At 39.9% G+C, this 12584-nt stretch overlaps 1 protein-coding gene across 9 annotated transcripts in view; it reads left to right on the top strand.

Moving 5' to 3' along the window:
* The first annotated feature begins 8432 nt into the window (after window positions 1-8432).
* The window catches only part of LOC124954130 (POU domain, class 6, transcription factor 1), a 131018-nt gene continuing 126866 nt past the window's right edge, over window positions 8433-12584 (top strand). For 3 of the 9 annotated variants that reach the window (XM_047506570.1, XM_047506569.1, XM_047506567.1), the window contains exon 1: window positions 8435-10522. The gene's annotated coding sequence lies outside the window, so the exon portion shown is untranslated. Of the gene's footprint in view, window positions 10523-12584 lie in introns of all 9 variants that reach the window. The other 6 variants (XM_047506574.1, XM_047506573.1, XM_047506572.1 and 3 more) reach the window with 3 other exon arrangements.

The following is a 12584-nucleotide window of genomic DNA, read 5'->3' as shown; positions in this document are numbered from 1 at the left end:
ACGGGCGAAGAAGGATTATCATGCGTGGGAGTAAAAGATGCAACCTGCGTCAGAGTATACAGGCAGGATACACATTACACTAACACTTGAAAAGGCTTTTCTCTCTTGTACGCATCGTCGGGATGTTAGCGGCAAGGAGAAGGGTTTAACGATTCGGGTAGCTGCGTCGATTTACGGCCCCTAAAACACATCGAATGCGCTTTATATGTATGTAAATTAGGTCAGGCACTCTCTTTCTCTCCACTCTCTCCCTCTCTCTCTCTCTTTCTCTTTCTCTTTCTCTCTCGTGCTTGCTTGCTTGCCTGCTTCTGCCTCTGCTTCTGCTTGCCTTCTCCTCTTACTCTTCTCCTTCTTCCCTCTTCTCTTCTCTTCTCTTCTCTTCTCTTCTCTTCTCTTCTGTTCTCTTCTCTTCTCTTCTCTTCTCTTCTCTTCTCCAGTAGCATGGTTACAAGTATGGCGACGTGTAGCGACCTTCCACGGCCGATACATCGGCCTGTCCGAGACTAAAACTGAGCTCAAAGCGAAATTACGACATTTTGCTTCCGTCGAACGTTATCTAGAGGTAGTTATACATACACATATATACATATATATATATATATATATATATATATATATGTAGATACATATAAAGCCAAGTACACTTTCGAATTCGCTTCTGGCCTTTCGGTAGGACGTGAGAAGCATGTCGTTTTCGCTTAGGATACTCTAGAAGATACATGAAACTGCATGGGAATCCATTAACCGGAAAATATTTTCGATAAATTTAAAGTCGAATCACCCTAAGGGCCATCGCACACGATCAACGCCGATATTTTCCTTCTGAACTGATGGTCCACTCTCATCTCGACGTGCTTTTTATATCGAGAGCGTACTAACAAGAAAAATATAAAAATAATAGTGCAGGTTACGGTGCTTCTACAATCAATATTTATAGTCACGAAAGGGAACACGTAGTCGATGATTATACCAAGCGAAGCTCTTCCTCTTCTGCTGCTTTCGGTGCAATACTTTTTCGGTTAGCCACGTCCGGCCGACGAAAAGGGTTGGAAATAATTTTTCACCGATAATTGTGAGAATCGAGGAGAAAAAAATCAATATCTATATAGGCATTTGCTTGTGTGGAAAAGCGAGGGCACGTACCTATATATCCATCTACATGACTACGTATTTCGTTCTCTTTCTCTCTTACACATACATATATATATATATATATATATATATATATATATATATATAGGAATTATACAAAAACACAAACGCAATGCGGCCAAAATGATCAGCGAGTCTCTCCGACAAGGATTCACGATAAATGCATCGAAGATTGTAATTCAGCGATGGCTTTCAAACCGGATGGACGATGGATTCGCATCCGCCGAATGGAAATTCGATATCGTCCTTGAAGGATATTTGTAAACGAACGAATGAGAGAGAGAGAGAGAGAGAGAGAGAGAGAGAAGGAAGGAGAGAGAGAGAGAGAGAGAGCAGATAAAATCCCAGACATGAAATTTATCGACGTGCTATACGGATTTTTGAGGATTTCCATTTGGAAAGAAAGCAAACGAAATTGTACGACAATGCACGAACTCGTACGATCCCATCGTAATAATTACCCTCCTCCATCCCCCTTCCCATCCACGTTTCTCACTAATGACCGTCATCGTGCTTACACGCTCGTACAAAATAGCCCTCTCGCGTTTTGGTTCTTCGCGCAAAAACCGAGCGGCATTTAGTTGGCAATAAATCCTAACAATGCTGCCCGACACACGCTCATACGAACGAAGAAAGAGCGAATTTTGATTTGCGAGCGTCGGATCGTCAGTAATTTCAGTAATAGCCTTACTCGTCCCAGAAGCGAAACGCCAGGGCCGATGCTGGTAATACAGATACCTGCCATACAAAGTAACCACTTTGAAAGCTACTGTTGTAGTCTTCACAAAGTAACTTCATAAAAGGGGAAACACCATCGCACTTGGATGATTCCTCTATAAAACTGTATATCTTAATTCTCGTCTGCGAAAGAGAAAGAGAAAGAGAGAGAGAGAGAGAGACTTGAGATATATATATATATATATATATATATATATATATATATAAGGTGTTCTGGAAATTTTTTAAAAAGAATACATTTCAATTTATTTTTAAGAAAGTAAAACATTCCTATTTCAATATTAGCCTTTTAATAAGTATTATCGATCTACGAAATAAACAAAAGTAGAAAAGAAACAGAAAAGAAAAAAAAAAAAGGAAAGAAAAATAAGAAGAACGCAATCATAATAATAATAGTCGAATCAACGTGATTCAGTAGCAATCTTCCAGTGACACAAACTGAAACAGTCGAGCGACTTTACGATCACCCAGTAGAACTCGAACGAAATAGCACGTTCTAAAGGCTTGAGCGCCGCTGCCTACTACGTTGGCTCGCAGTTTGAACTATAAAACGACGTAAATTATGGCCACGGATTGCAATATTATGAGGCTATATACGCACGTTTAATGATCGACTACCATAGCATGGTAGGAAAGCCACGGCTAAATATTGTCCGGAAACGTTCTGGAAACGTAATACTCGATGGCTGGGCCCCACTCGGGGCACTTCTCTATCCATCGACTTGACAACTATTGACTCTATCCTCTTCTACCTGTAACGGTGGTTTCGTAACAGGATCGCTATAATACTCATCATTGGAGGTGCGAGGCATTAACTATTGTATAAGAGAGGCAGAAAGAGAAAGAGAGAGAAAGAGAGAGAGAGAGAGAGAGAGAGAGAGTGTGAGAGAGAGTGAAAAAGTAAGAGAGAGTAAGAGATATATATAGAGAAAGGAAAGTTCATCTCACAAAGTGGGAAACACAAAGGAATCAAACGGAAATAAATGGCACGGGTTAGAAAATAACGTCGACAAAAGTAAATCCGTTCGCGTGCTGAAATCACGTGGAATGAGTACATTAGCCGCGGTAATAATTGACACCTGTTTAAAACGTCCGCGCCACCCTGACTGCGATACGCGAAATTGCAATGGCTCGGCACGAAATTGCTATCCAAGCCACGTATCCCGATCCTTCATCGTCCGGAACTTTTCGTTAGTCGATCGATATCGATGCCGAGAATCGCGGTTAGAGTCGATCTCGATCCGATACGACGAACGAGAAAGCTTCTAAGGATCGTGAAATTACTCGAGCGCTCAGCCAGCCAGGAAATCATCGTTCGCGGTGAGTGTCATCGTCGTTTGGTTTTCGCATTTCGCAGAGACCGAGGATGCGGGAGGAATATTACGTTTCGTCCAAAGGATATATGTATCTATGTGTATTCTCATATATATATATATATATATATATATATATATATATATAAATATATATATATATGTATATATATATATATATATTTGTGTGTATCTGTGTATGTATATACGCGCTCGTGTACTTCTCTATATATGTTTTGGGGTGGTACGAGGGTAATACGAGCACGAACTCGTGATGGGATGTGATATTTTAGTTCGATCAATGGCCACTCGGATTTTACATCCTGCGTGTCAACGACGTATTATTTCATAGGTGTGACGCATTTAAAGAATAGGGTAAAAGAGTAAATGGGATAACTACGTTATTTCACAGATGAGTTTTGAAGGTACACGGGACGTTCAATTTGTAAGAAATTTATTATCGAACCTCTCTCTCTCTCTCTCTCTCCCTCTGGTCATAATTATTCTATTTTAATCAATCGAATTAAATTATGAAAAGTTAATAAATTACAATCGCATATTTCGATTATTAGGAAACATTGCGTATCTATATATTATTATTATAAAAATGTTAGTGTATCAAATGATAATATCTGAAAACGCGTTAGCACATTCGTAATTACTCGTTCAATTGGTCGAAACTCTAAATATTTATCTTTTCTTTCTTTTTTTTTCCATTCTTTAATGACAAACGAAGAAAAGGAGTCGCGCGCGAAGTTAATTTCCAGGATCACGCGGCGGCAGTACCGACTACCGCAAAGTTTCCGCAACTTGTTATTACCCGACAATGTAGCGCGAAATTATCGATCAATGGGAAACTAATAACAAAGAGATTCCACTTGAGATTACTTCGTTCGTCGCATTTCCTTCGCGGCGACCGTACTCATCTTCGAACATTATCTTCACCGAACACCTGCTTTCCTTCCTTTCGCACGGCATAAAGTAACTAACACGCGGGACATACTTTTCAGATCCGTCTTTCGGCCTTCCTTCGAGGAGCCTTTCGATCATTACTATGGTCACGCAAAGAATCGGCTGATCTTTTCTCTTCTTTCTGGACCAGTCGATTCACATAAAAAAAAATCTCATAATGTTAATGCATTAGTCGATATTTCAATAAGAACATTTCGAATTTGATTATTATTGAATCAATGAATCAATGAATACCCCGTTAACCTCTTGACACTTTATTATTGTTTCAATTTGTTTGAGAAAAATTCTTTTATGCATTAATTTATTATTTCACATTAAACCCATCCGATGAAAATTATGACATTTGTTAAATGTAATTCAATTGATTAAGATTCATTGATATCGGAATACTCAAATATACCTTAGTTCGTTCTACCTTAGATATATTTTCGAATACTTACGATTCTTCGGGATTCACGTGTTCCTTCCTTGCATCCTAAGCTTTCATCGAGCCGAACCCAAAGATACTTAAGAGAGTGGCGATCACGCGAGCAACTTTGTTGGACCTTCTTCATCGCCTCGCATTAATTAAACCCCTTGCAAAACTCAGACCGTACGATGGCACGGTCGTGAAACAGAGTAAAGAAGAGAAAGAAAGGAAGAAAGAAAGAGAGAGAGAGAGAGAGAGAGAGAGAGAGGGAATGAGTAGAAAGACGATACCTCGGGCCCACTTCGGGTTTATACTTCTGAGAAGAGACGCTCGTAAAGACGCCTCGACTCTTCCGCAGCCTCTGTTATTAGTCCCGCGTTCGTTGCGACTTTTAAAAGCGGCGAAACGGGGCCCCACCGCCGAGAGGGAGACGTATCCTGACGGGAGACCGGGATATAATCGCGCCTGAGCCCTTCAGCCCTTTCACCCGACCCCACTAATCTTCGCGTCTACGCTACTACGCGAAGACCATGTGGCCGCGGGACGTTTTCTGCCTTTAAGTCGCCGAGACTTAAGGACTTACGTTTACTGAGGATCTGAGGATCTTGAAAAAGACATCGTTTGATTCAACACTTTTCATCTTGATCAATAAAATCCATAGAATTGAGAAAACTAATATATCTATGTAAAAGTATAGGAATTAAATTGTGAATTAATATCAATTATGAATATTTCTAATATCATAAGTTACTTTCGGCATTTATATTAAAATATATTGATATGCGATAGACAGGAGTTGTCATAAAAAAGAAAAAAGGATGAAATATAGAATTTATCGGAATGACAAAAAGGAAATAAATTTTCTCAATAACATTTTTACTTTCGTCTTCGATAACGATAATAAGCGAAGGAAAATTAAAGAATTAATTTGTATAAGCATTTGAAATAGTATTTCGACGATTATGACGTTCGATCGGGTGAGGGAGAAAGGAAAAAAAAAAAAAAAGAAAAAAGAAAAGAGAAAAGAAAAGGAAAAAAGAAAAAAGAAAAAGAAAAAAAAACTCAAAGTATTCGTTTGTGACTTTGAACGAAAGAATCCACAGGTTTCTACTTTTATACTCGGCCGATCGAACGGGACAATAAAGTGTCAAGGATGACCCGAACGAGAAGGAAGAAGAACGATAGAAATAGGGTAAAGCTACGTCTCTTGCGTACGAGACGAATCCCGTCGGGGGAAACGTAGGAGCTTTACGCGGGGATTATCAGGAAGCGAAGCGAGCAGCCATGAATACGGAGATCCTCCGATAAAAGGATGAAAAAAGGCATCGGGGAGGTTTGCGTGGAGAAAGAGAAAGAGAGAGAGAGAGAGAGAGAGAGAGAGAGAGAGATGGAGGGATGAGGTAGATAGAGAAGGTGGTGGGAAAAGAGTTGGTAACCCAGTGCCGGTAGAAAGTGCCGGAGCAATGTAGTCGACCACGAATGAGCGTACCAACGGATGGAGAGGCAACACTTTGTAGTTTTAATCGATCCGGTGGGACGGGGGAGAAAGACGGAGCACCTGCCGAGCTTTAGGGGGTGAGTTCACGGCGTGCTACGCCGGAGAAAGAAGAGAGACGAAGGAAACGAGAAACGTAGGAGCTGGAGTGAGAAGAGTTTGTAGAGTGTACGAAAGAGAAAGAGAGAGAGAGAGAGAGAGAGAGAGAGAGAGAGAAGGATAGAGAATCGACCGTGAAAGAGGGAAAGTCTCGCTGACATCGGTGAAGGGAAAAGAGACGGCGAGTGAAAGAGGAAGAGAGGATAAGAGAGTTAGACGAAGAGGGAGAAAAAGAGGGAAAGAGGGAGAGAGAGAGAGAGAGTGAGTGTATAGGATGAACGGAAAGAGCGTGTGCAAGGGAGACGAAAGAGGGAAAAGAGTGAGAGAGTAAACGGAGACCCACATCCTGCCGACTCCTACAACTTCAACCACCAGCTGGCTATACCTCCTACCTCTCTGCTATATGTGAAAAGCACGTGGTCCCCGTGAGGAAAAAGGATGAGAGTATTCATTCATTTCCCTTCTATATTTTCTGTAAAAGTCCTCCTTCGACCAACGTCCCATTACGTACGAAGATTGTTACCCTTTCACGCGACAATTTCAAGACTTTCCATTTTTATTTATTTGTCTTATATATCTAAATAAATTTTTAGATTGAATAGGAATGAACAGAGATGTTATATTTTTTTTCCCTCCTTAATTTTATATATCCTCAGATTTTATTATTGTCCTATGATATTATCTTAAGATTTGAGATATAGAAGGGAGATAAATGTTATTAATTCTCTTTTTTTCTCCCCCTTTCTTTCTTTCTTTTTTTTCTCTTTTTTCTTTTTTTTTCTTTTCTTTTTTCTTTTTTTATTATAACGATTAATCAATGATATCAGTTTTATATAATACATTTTGATTTTAGAACATTGCCGGTTAAAATCTAAATTTAAATGTTAGAGTCAAGATGGTAAAATCACGATGAGAAATACGTTCGAGGTCGATGTTAGAGAATTTAGGGGACGACGTTAAAACACCGAGGGTGCGTGCAGTGTCATTGGCATCGACGAGGGTGGTTCATCGTTCGAAGGGTTAAAGTGCGAACGTAGTAAAGTTTGCATATATTGAGTCTCCCTGGGATGTGAAGTTGAAGATCGTCGGACGTTTCCTGTTAATTCCTTTCGAATAGTTTTTACATAGTTTATAATAACATAAACAACTTTGGCAAATGTAGAAACGTGAATCATAAATCAAAACCTAGTTTCTAAAACTTCGTAAATTTAATCTAATAAAATTATGCAACTTTCTTGTTTTTCTTTTTTTTTTTTTTTTTTTTTTTTTTTTTTTTTTAAATAACGAATAAAAACACTTGCTCTATGTGTTATGAGAAATGCAAAGGTATTCCTAGAAGAAAATTAATATTCGAATGTACATAAAGTTATATAAATTAAAGCTATCATAAAAATTCATTTTATATGGATTCCTTGAGATCGCAGTACCTGTCGCAATCATATAAAATACATAAAGATCAATCAACTTAACATACTTAATACAAAAATGTTTATTTTTGTGTAATTTTTTTTTTGTTTTTTTTCTATAAAATAAAAACCAACCAATCAAATTCATATCACTGATTTATCATAAAATTATATAGTCGTTTCAAATAGCAAAATGGTAGGGTAATCCTGTCGAATTATCAAACGTCTTAAATTCAGTAATGGAAAGAGACGGATACGATCGAATACGTTAGTCTGCCTAACAGTTAAAATCAAATGAATTAATTTCAATCTCTCAAGCAAATCATCAATAAAAGACTATCAATCTAAGCGAATAGAATCAATGTTACTCTCACGACTTATCATCCTGATAATCCTAAAGTTTCAAAGTATCTTTTGGTTGAAAGAATCCACACTCTGCGTATCGTTTTCTTGCGTGGTAACGTGTACCGGCGAACTCTTTGGCCCCGTTGAGCTGATTTGCATGACGGTTACGAGCTCGTTCGAGCTCGTGGTGGTTATATTACAGAGATCGAGAGAGGGCTGGGTGGAGGAAAAGGTGGATAGATCGGAGGGAGGAAGAAGAGGGACGAAGGTAGGTCCCTTTCGCGTGTACCACCCTTCTCCGCATCCTCCCTAAACCCTCTGGCCGAGGCTGACGACTCTGGGAGGCAGCTCGGACACTCATAACAATCATAACAACGAGCTCTCGCGAGTAACTCGCGGCCCACCTCCGCGCATAGACCACGCCCATTGGACCGCCTCCATTACCCCCACCAAGAAAAGTTGGCGTTACCTCAGTGGTGAGGCGGGAGAGTGTCGACGCCGGGTTTGTCTTCCCTCGACTCTACTCGGGGGGCCACTACGCAGCCAGACTGCGAGCCGTGAGGGTAGAGGTCCGGGTATTCGCACGGAGATACACGCGCCGAGCAACGTGCTAGTCCGACCACGCCGCTCATTTTCCACTTTGTATCGTCGATTCGGAAGAAAGGTACGAGAGAATAAGAAGAAAGAAAATAACATAATCGTTGAAGAAAAGGAAGAAGAAGAAGAAGAAGAAGAAGAAGAAGAAGAAGAAGAAGAAGAAGAGGAAGAAGAAGAAGAAGAAGAAGAAGAAGAAGAAAAAGAAGAGGAAGAGAAAGATTGAAGAGATTGGAAATTGTACTTGCTCGAAGGATCAAAGGATCAACTTTATAAAAAGAAAACAAGAGGAAAGTAAAAGAAGAAAAAGAAGAAGAAGGAGAAGGAGAAAAAGAAGAATTTTCTATTCTACGTGCTATTACAGAATACTCTCGTATTTTTTCCTCACGCTGACATCTCTATCTTGTGTGTGTTAATCATTCATCGTTTTTATCCTCGAAGAAAACGATTTGTCGGCGATTGATCGGGAAAAGGGTTTTACCGGTTGAAATCATTCGCGATTACGGGGTGAAAAGAGCGAGTGCGCGACGTCGAGAACGAACAGGAGAACAGGGACGTCCAGGTGGTGCGCGTCCGACGCGTTCTCGACCTATAGAGACGCACGTGGGACGGACCTACGGAACGTGCGAGGAAGAGAAAGAGAAAGAGAGAGAGAGAGAGTGAAAGAAAGAGAAAGAGAGAGGGAAAAAGAAAGATAAAGAAAAACCAATATAGAAAAAGAAAAAGGATTGGTTAACAAAGATTATAAATAGAACTTGGTGAGTTTTGTGTGGACTTGTGACATCAATCGATTTGTGCTCGGACATTTTACTACTTTGGACTCCTTATTATTGATTACTACACTATTGAAATTGAAGAAACTTGGACTGACAGGTGTGAACATAGTTTACATAGATTAGGAAGATAACTGTGTGACGCTCGAAACTCAAAGTGAAATCGCGAAGTGACGATAAACTTGAAGATTTTGTTTTCCTCTCTCTTTATCTCCTTTCTTCTCTCTTTCTCTCTCTTTCTGTCTCCGTTTCTATCTCTTTCTCACTCTCTCTCTCTCTCTCTCTCTCTCTCTCTCTCTCTCTCTCTCTCTCTCTCTCTCTCTCTCTCTCTCTCTCTCTCTTTCTCTCTCCCTATCTCTTTTTCCCTCTCTCACTCACGCGTTCATAAGTTTAACGAGCGACTCCTAATTATCGTTGGCAGTGAGCAATTACGAAGAGCGCGTGACGCCACGACGGGACACGTCAGTGTTTTTCTGCTTCAAAATTATACGCTTTCGTTCAGGACGCACGTCGTCGTCGTCGTCGTCGTCCTCGTCGTCGTCTTCGTCGTCGTCATAGTCGTCGTCGCCGTCGTTTTCGCCGTCGTCGTCGTTGTCGTTGTCGTCGTCATTGTTATGGCGATGAGCGAACACGCACGCTGCTGAACAAATAGAATAATTAAAAGCGCATTACGTTTCGCTGCGATCGTTCTGTCTCATTATCTTTTTCTTCGAGTTTATCGAAACAAAAAAGAAAAAAAAAAAAAACCCACACCAGTCAAGAGGAAAAGAAAAATTTTCTTCGAAGAATTGATTGTCTATCTCGCTTTATCAAAGTGACTGGTATAAGCTGATTAAACCGTGGTGACTTATCGTATATAGTCGGTCACGTGAGATTGACTAACTACATCTAACTAATTACATACCGGTTAATTAAACGTGCCGTTAGAACAGGCTGATGTCACGAGAGTTGAAGATTTTCCCGAATCGTTCGTTCCTCGACGTCGGTCTACCACCGACCGCGAGATTCGCGAAGAAGGATTCTACTGATCTTACGAACGCCGTTGAAGGCTCGTGAAGAAGAAAAGGAAAGAGAACGATCTTGGTATATCTCGTGAATTCCAAGGGAAAAGGATCGAATTCCTCTTCGATCGACTTTACCCGCATCGTGGGAGAGATAAATAACGGAGGCTCGTCCAACTCGCGTCAGGACGACGTCCCACGTAGAGCGGTCGCAGCTCAGTTTAGGTGAGTAACTTTACTATTATATAAATTCCTTTCTATCGATTCTACACATATCGTTCTTGGAAATATTTTTCTTGGCTCGTCAATAAAATAAAATCAATTTCACGTCTACGATATCGTTAAAAATAAATTGAACATATCGGGGATATACAAAGTGTTAATTAGTTCCGTTTAATTCGATATTATTTAAAATAAAAAATAATAGTCTAACTTGATGATTGATATTGTAAGAACGTAATTATCTTTTCTTTTCTTTTTTTGCAAAAAATTTATATAAAAATCCAACGAAAATATTTAAAGGTTAAAGTTCTTCAGGATTAAAAAAAAAAAAAAAAAAAGAGAAAAAAAAGAAAAGAAAAGAAAAGAAGGGAAAAAAGAGAGAGAAAGAGAAAGAAAGAAAAAAACAGACAAACAGACGAACAAACAAACAAACAAACAAACAAACATAGAGAAAGAAATCAAATGTTGGATAGCAAAGGACACAATTTTATTTCCCGAACTTTTCTCAATGTTGGCATGATAGAACGTTAGCGAGAAAGGCTAGCTGGAGAGTGGCGTGGCTCGCGGGCAATAATCGTCGCCCCGATACCATTAAGTTAATCTCGGTAATTAAGAAAGTTACTCTCTCGTTCCTGGTCGAGCAAGCGAACGAGAGAGCGAGCAAGCGAGAGAGCGAATAAGCAAGTAAGCAAGTGAGTGAGAGAGAGAGAAAGAGAGAGCGAGAGAGCGATTGAGTGAGTGAGTAAGTGAGTGAGTGAGTGAGTGAGTGAGTGAGTGAGTGAGTGAGTGAATGAGTGAATGAGCAAGCGAGCGCGGGAATGTTGGTTAGAGAGCGAATACGAATGCGAATGCGAGCGCGAGCGCACAAACGTTAGGTTTGTCGATTCCGCATGCGAGTTGTTTGCCCGCCTTCCCTATTGCTAGCTCGAAGCCACCGATAATTTCCTCAGGGTACTTAGGTGCATTCTAATAATTAGTACGATAATTATGCACGCCCGCGTGTGTCCACGCGAATGTGACCTGGAAATGCTAATATAACGCAAACCTTGCCTCAGCAAGAGTAGATTCGTGTTTGTATATGTATGGGTATGTACGTTATACGCGTTTCATGTCGTCACTAAAATAAATCTTTTTCTTCTTTTAACCGAGAAAACATTGATCATTCTAATTATCAGAGGTAGGAGTTTTAGTATCAATAACAGGAAAGATTGGAGCGATAGGTGTGGCGATATGGAAAGTTAGACAGAGTAATCTCATGTCAATACATGGTTTAGATTGTTAGAAAGTACAGGTATATATAATTAAACATAGTAACTGATCATGTACTTCTTTTTTTTTTCCTTTTTCTCTTTTTTACATAACCTTTTTAGTTACGTTCGAACTAATAAGTAATTTAATCAATCGTACTACTTCTTACGGTTTATGCAACAATTTATATACGTTTTTACTAATAAACAGTTATGCCATATAAAATTAGATCGTTAATCGTTTCCTTTCTTGGGGGCATTCACATTTGCAGAATTTCTTTGTTCTTGATTATCAATTTACGGTATAATATTTTTGGATTGACAAGGGTTAATAATAATGGAAACTCTCGATGTAACGTTAACGTAACATTCAAAGTAAAAAGGTAAGAAGTTTTATTGAAATTACCAAGTCATTCGTGGAAAAAGAAAAGAGGAAAAAGAAATATTGTCGAAGTTAGCGTGGAAGAGTTTACTTTACAAAGTTTTCTTTTTTTTCTTTTTCGTTTTATACGCCCGAGGTAGATGGAAACAAACGTGAAAACGGCATTTCGTTGGTGTGCTTACGTCGCTAGACCATGTGACTGGAGAGGTAAACAGGAGCACGTGTTGGCGGCGTGACTAGGAGTGACGGTGTGGGGTGGTTGAAAGAGAGAGAGAGAGAGAGAGAGAGAGAGAGAGAGAGAGAGAGAGACAGACAGAGAGAGAGATAGAGAGAGAGAGAGAGAGAGAGAGGAGTTGGGAAAGGGGGTTGTTGGGCTTGGTGGATGGAAGGTGGTATTGGTGAGGGTGGAAAATCAGTGCGAGCAGCAGCCGGAGGG

This window comes from Vespa velutina, chromosome 14 (genome assembly GCF_912470025.1).
Source record: "Vespa velutina chromosome 14, iVesVel2.1, whole genome shotgun sequence".
NCBI classification, from domain to species: domain Eukaryota; kingdom Metazoa; phylum Arthropoda; class Insecta; order Hymenoptera; family Vespidae; genus Vespa; species Vespa velutina.
Note: the sequence above shows the minus strand (reverse complement) of the source record. Positions and strands in the feature narration are given on the sequence as shown.